This window comes from Trachymyrmex septentrionalis, unplaced genomic scaffold, assembly GCF_001594115.1.
Source record: "Trachymyrmex septentrionalis isolate Tsep2-gDNA-1 unplaced genomic scaffold, Tsep1.0 scaffold32, whole genome shotgun sequence".
NCBI classification, from domain to species: Eukaryota; Metazoa; Arthropoda; class Insecta; order Hymenoptera; family Formicidae; genus Trachymyrmex; species Trachymyrmex septentrionalis.
In genome coordinates, this window is record NW_017305485.1 from 365,241 (window position 1) to 371,823 (window position 6,583).

General features: G+C 33.6%; 1 protein-coding gene across 2 annotated transcripts in view; it reads right to left on the minus strand.

Moving 5' to 3' along the window:
- LOC108750006 (alpha-mannosidase 2) overlaps positions 1-6,583 on the minus strand; it is a 189,784-nt gene that overhangs the window by 99,334 nt on the left and 83,867 nt on the right. Inside the window, exon 1 of one of the 2 annotated variants that reach the window (XM_018489166.1) lies at positions 5,858-5,896. The exons of the other annotated variant lie outside the window; for it this stretch is intronic. The gene's annotated coding sequence lies outside the window, so the exon portion shown is untranslated. Of the gene's footprint in view, positions 1-5,857; positions 5,897-6,583 lie in introns of those variants that run through there. 2 annotated transcript variants of the gene reach the window in all.

Here is a 6,583-nt window from a genome sequence, read left to right on the forward strand (position 1 = left end):
TTGGACGGAATCGCGCAAAATTCGCTTTTCCTCGGTAATTCTAAGGTGATCGCTAAGCTTGAAAATTCACGTCGTCGCTACTGCCAACGACTATCGACCCGAGTGAACTGACAATGAGAAGTACTATTGGTTTCTAGGCTATTCCATCGCGGCGAACAAGAGTCCTACGATAAACGACTGCGGATCGCAGTGTAACGGTGTCAATACGCGAATTTTCACGACTAGAATTACATGCAAAGACACGCGACATTCAAACAGAAACCCGAGCTGTAGTGAAAAACAAATAATACATTTCTTAACAATTCGTCGTGTGGGATCATTTTCGTAATTAAAATGATTTATTTTTGTTTCAAGTCTTTTACATTAAATAAAAAATCATGTTAAATTCAGTAGCAACTCTCTATGAATCATTTATTTATGACATTTGTATGGAAGCAGAAGAGATAAGAAAGCACCGGAATGTTTTAATGATGTTACTCTACTCTCCTTATTTTGGCAAACATATTTGAAATTAGCGAAAAAATATTATAAGAATCATATTACCAATTGAAAACGTGAGAAAAGTAAAATTTTATCGACTAATATTATTAAGAAAAAAAGAAATAAAAAAATCTTAAAATATAAACATTCTCTTTTTCGAAAACTATTAGCAAAGATCAAATATATCCTTAACGTAATATGTTGACGTGGAAATGAATCACGGAATAACAAGACCATCATAGAATTTGGACATATCATAAATTAGCTAATGGTTGGAAGATCTCCTTGGAACATTTTATTTTTATTACTTTGCAGAAAAAAAAAAGATATACATTTCGAAGTACTAAAGAATGCTGTAGAGTTTTGTAACTGTGATATTTAGCCAGAGTGAAATGATGGATTGCACACAGAAAAATACACAATATCTTGATGATAATAATAATACTGTATTCAAATATCAATTATCTTATTCCAAGTATTTCCAAAATTTATATCTACAAATCTTTTATGAGGTCATCACGAACATTAAATTTATTCCAAATATATTCTGAATCCTAGTAGATAGAGCGAGGCTATTTGATCATAGGGGCAAGTTGATCAAATGCAAATATCTAAATAACCAAAATATATATGGATATGTCTATGCATGCGTAATGTAGCACAAAGACAAAGATTACCGTGCCTTAATACACTTAAAATAATCTGTGTCCGACTGTCAACAGCTAAATACGTGCTTTTTTATTTTTGTATATCGAAAGCAAAATTATTAGATGAGTATTCTGTTTGGTCTACATGGTAAGGAAAGTGATTAATAACAAAATCAAATGTGTCTTTTGGATATAAGTTATTATCGTATTTTTTTACTTTAATGTTCAAAAGTTGCCATTTTATTTACGGTTTTTCAGTTATAAAAAAGTATTTCAGTCAACACAACAGATATAAGGCTTGTTAAGCCACAGTATCTCATAACCTAACTAATCTTATAAACTCAGCTGCTTAAATGAAGTCTTTGTCAATGCTTTTTATTCTATGTTAACGATTAAACATATATACGTTTAATTATTATTGCAAAAAGTAAAGATTTTAATTTTTCTGATTTTGTTAATTAAAAGAGAGATTATTTTACAAATTATTATACTTAAAATATAAAAATAAAAATTTGATTAATATACATATAATCCTTTTATGCTTTTAATAATATATAATCTCATTAAACGAGAGAGATTATCTTCATGATTCAACTTATTCTTCGAGGATGCTCAACATGCCTCGCGTAAGTGGGGCATATTGATTCACTTTTGCATCCTTGTAATTAACGTAATTTTTTTCTTACTTACAAGCTATATCAAGGATTTATAAGTAATTAATTATTGAGTCGGATGAGCGTGCAACGTTTTAAAGCATTTACCATTAGTCTATCGTAATTGTGTGAGGAATTATAACAACTTAAAGAAAAAGAATGTCACAAATAGCCCCGTTCTAAGTTTAATACTTAAATTTGAATTCATTTTAATTTCATAATCAAGATTATTAAATTTAAACAAATTCAATTTACCTATTATATAAAGTCACTTCGTCGATAAAATTATATAATACCCTCCAAAAGAAAAATTCTTGTTTTAAAATTTAAATACACGGTAATAATGAGTTTTTCTAAAATTTCTAATAAGTATATTTTGAGATTATTATCAAGAAAATATTTTTTCTTAAAGATAACAAAGTTATTTGGAAGAAAAACGTAAACTGACAATGAAAATAACTTTTTTTCATCGGTAGATAGATATTTTTCGCGTGTAGTAATAAGAGTTTATTGCATATTCAAGTTAACCTTCGCCGATGTGGCGACAAAAAGTGTTGTATGTCGTGGCACTCGATCAGATTCTTTCGTCAAGAACCACCGAGACGAATTGAGAAAGCTTTAAATTAAAGCCTGTCTGTCGTGAGACGATACGCGGCAGTTGAAAAAGTCGTCGACCAAACGTGCTCGTAGTGAAGAGTTCGCGAGCTTTTTTCCTGAGGAAGATACGAGGGATGAGGTAGGAGGCTGTAAGATCGTCGCGAATCGCCGAGCAAAGAAAGGGTGCTTTTTATACGGTGAAAACGCAGGGAAACTTTGACGAGAAAACGCTTGCAGCAATCGCGAACGGGGGTAAAGCCGATTTTTCGAGCTAAGCATAAAAGTGGCAAAGCACTCGAAACTTGCGCACAACGAAAGAAACGATCTCTCTCTCTCTCTCTCTCTCTCTCTCGCTCTCTCATTTCTGTCTCGTTCCTATCTATCTCTCTCTTACTCCCGTCTTTCTCACCATTTTTCTCGTTCTCTCTCGGTCTTCTTTCGGTTTGCTTTCGTCGCGTGCCGCATTTCGCATGTTCGGACGCGCTTTAAATTGGACGCCCTTTAAAACGTGAGAATTATTCAACGCTCCGCGTTACGCCTCCGCCGTTTGTTATCTCGCTTCTCGCGCGTGTTACGTGACTCGAGTTACGAGCGCGCGCTGAGAAAAATGTCGCGCCGTCGACGGTACATTATGATTATCTATAAGGTATTAACTCGTTCTCCGTTGATCCACCGTATGTTCACAGCGAACGTGTCTCTTCGATATTTTATCTCCCTCATAATGCATTATTATTCGCAATAATAATTATCTCTTTCGATAATAATCTCTCTCTCTCTCTCTCTCTCTCTCTCTCTAGATCGTTATACACATAAATCAAATGAAAAATAAGTATCTAAATAAGACTTAGTGCATCAAAAGTGCATTAAACTTGTGACAATGAAGAGCAATGAGCCAGGCACGATTTTAAAGCTTACAAAAGTAAAATGTTTTTAATTCTCTTAGGAAATACATTGTAGTTTTATAAATACCAATAGGGGTTGCGCCTGGCTCATTGATACAAGTTTCAACGAAATAAATAAGGAAAAGATAATATAAATATACAGTCGAAGCTAGATTTTAATACCTAATAATATTCGAATATCCTAGTAATCCGGTAATATTTTTCACAATAATTTACAGTAATTCTTTTCTTTTAAGATACTAATGGGGCATCATTATTAAATGAACGATCGATTTAATTATGGTATTATTATTTCAGCTTGAATTTATAATTTCAAGTCCGTCAGTAAGCGTGCAGTTTACATAACTGAAAAATGTATTCCGCATTTACATTTAGAAATATTATTAGGTATCCCAAGATCTAGACCTCGACTGCAGTATTAACCCTTTCCTTATTTGCTTTCGTAAAAACGTGCTCTCTATTTATTCTTAATATTCTCAGCCGCGTGCGATTTTTATTTACAACGTACTACCATATTGCATTGACATTTCAGCGGTCATGAAAATTATCAAGACGCAATATTTTTAAACTCAATTTTTCAACGTACGTTGTTACCGCATTGCAACTCCACAATTATTAATTTACACGGCGCGCAAAATCTCCAAATGCCCGCTGCCGAATTTGAATTTCATTTACTAAACATGTGCGTCCACACTGTGATGTAAAATACGTAATTAAAATCAAATGATTAGCATTAAATGTGCGGTGCGATTTAAACAAAATTATCGTATTCTGCACGAATGTCGCGGTTGCTTCCGCGGCTCGGCAATCAGCGGCGAACATTCGTTGTAAATTGACGGTAATCCGGACGGCTGCAAAACATCGCTGCCGCAGAAATTCAAACTATTGTTCGCGTTTTATAATACGATTCAGCTGTGTGTTTTACAAAGAACTTTTACTTCGTAAAGCACGACGCACGTAAAATAAATTTCAAAAAATGTGCGTAAAACAAAAGACTGTGTTTAAAAGCGTTGCTACGTATCAGCATGTAAATAAAAGTCGCGCAAAAACGATGCTGTAGATGCCGACTAGTTGTTATACAAAGCTTTTTCTCAATGTTGATTCATGTAAATATATCCATTTTAATTCCAGTCTGCGAGTGGCTCGCGGCAAAAATCGGTCCGCCCCTCAAAGAACGTTGTATTTATATCAATTTTTGACGAGATGAAGTTACTACTACAAGAATGCACATTACTATAAAATGCTTTTCGTTCTTTTATCAAATATATATTGCAAGTAGCATGTTACAATTGTTTGCATATTACAATAATAAACATATACTAATTATGTATTGCGAAGATATTCATGAAATTTCTTTTACTTGAAACAAAAAATTACTACTACAAGTGTGCATATTATTGTAAAATGTTTTTCGTCCTTTTCGCAAATATATTATACGTAACATATAATTATTCGCATATCACAAAAATGAACGTGTACTAATTACGAATTACAATGATATTCATAAAAACATCTTTTGTTTTAAAAATGACTGCTACAAATGTACAATACGAGGGTAGATCAAATATAAACGAGAATTTTTTTTTATCATTTATTGTACTTGTAAAGAAAACAAATTATTTTTCTACATAGTTTCCTGCTACATTAACACATTTTTACCAACGAATAAGTAGTTTGGCGATCCTGTTTTCATAAAAAGTAGTAGGTTGTGTCTGCAACTTATGGCGTACGAATTCTTCTACATCGGCATCGTATTGTCCTCCCAATTCTTCTTTCAGCGGTCCAAACAAATGATAATCGTATGGAAAGATTTGTCTCAATGCGATTATCATTTGTTTTAGTCGCGAAAAGAATTGGGAGAATTCGAGGATGTAAAAACAGGATCCGCTGGCAAAAATATAATTAATGTAGCAGGGAACTAAAAATAATTTTGTTTTCTTTATATTTTTATTCCCGTCCAACAAATAATAAAAAAAATTCTCGTTTATATTTGACTTGCTTTCGTATTATTGTAAAATGCTTCTCGTCCTTTTATCAAATATATATTACAAGTAGCGTGCTATAATTATTTGCATATTATAACAACATACACTAAATTACGAATTACAAAGATATTCATGAAAAATTCTCGTCCTTAAAAAAAAAACAAGATACACAACAATATATAATATTAAAAGTAGCATATTATAATTATTCGTATATTACGAAAATGAACGTGTACTAATTATGAATTTCAAAGATAATAATGAAAAATTCTTTTCCTTTTCAAAAAGCGATGTATAATACATTACAATAATATATTGAAAGTAACATATTACAATTATTCGCATATTACAAAAACGAACATGTATACTAATTACAAATTGCAGAGATATTAATGAAAAGTCCTTCTCTAAAAAAAACCCAAAAAAGTGACGTACAAGGGAAGCTTCGCACGATGAAATTCATTTATCTTATAACATTGTAACGCGTTTATTAATTTCGCTTTCCGATCTTGTAATTCCATAATTTATTCATCAATTGAACTTGATAACTTCATCATAGCTGCATGACGAGATAATGGAAAGCGGATTCGTACCTTGATAGCGATTATGCAAAGTTGATCCGTGCTCGAAGCTCTTGTTTCAGTCGTGTGACAGCAGACGTCCGGTCGCGAAAAGAAATCACGACGTGCTGAATTCACTGCCCGAGCGAAATAGTTTTCACGCGTTACCGGCTCTATTCGTTTGGTGGGCGAAGTATTACGTAGTAATATACGAGAGAACTTTTTCACTGCCGCAGACGCAACGTCGTGCTTAGCAGAGAGCCAAGTCACCTCCTCTAAACACATTTCTGAGAAATGTATACATCACGAGCGCTGTCGCTGCATTTTTCGCGAAAATATCCGTGAAACGTACGCGAAATCGATGTTAAGAGTACTAGCATTAAAAGATCCCCAGGGAAATTGTTTAATATTTCATTATCACGCTATCAACTAAAATATTCGCACCTATCGGAATATCGTAGATTCCTAAGAACGACACGAATTCGTCGATCTGTACTATTTACTCTCGAAACGAGAGAAACAAACGGGAAAGCATGGAGTAGCCTGGAGGCGGAGGAAGAATTTGAATTTCAAATTTTCTCTCAACGTTGAAGAGAATGAACGCAACTGCGATAATAACTGCTAAGTAAAACGGGAAACGCAGTTGAAGATTTCGGTGAAGGGATCGAAGATTCGGATGCTGCGAGTGCTGCAATCGTTCCTTACTGAGATGATCAACTCCAGGCACGTCTGCCTTACGCCTGCACCGGCACGTAACAT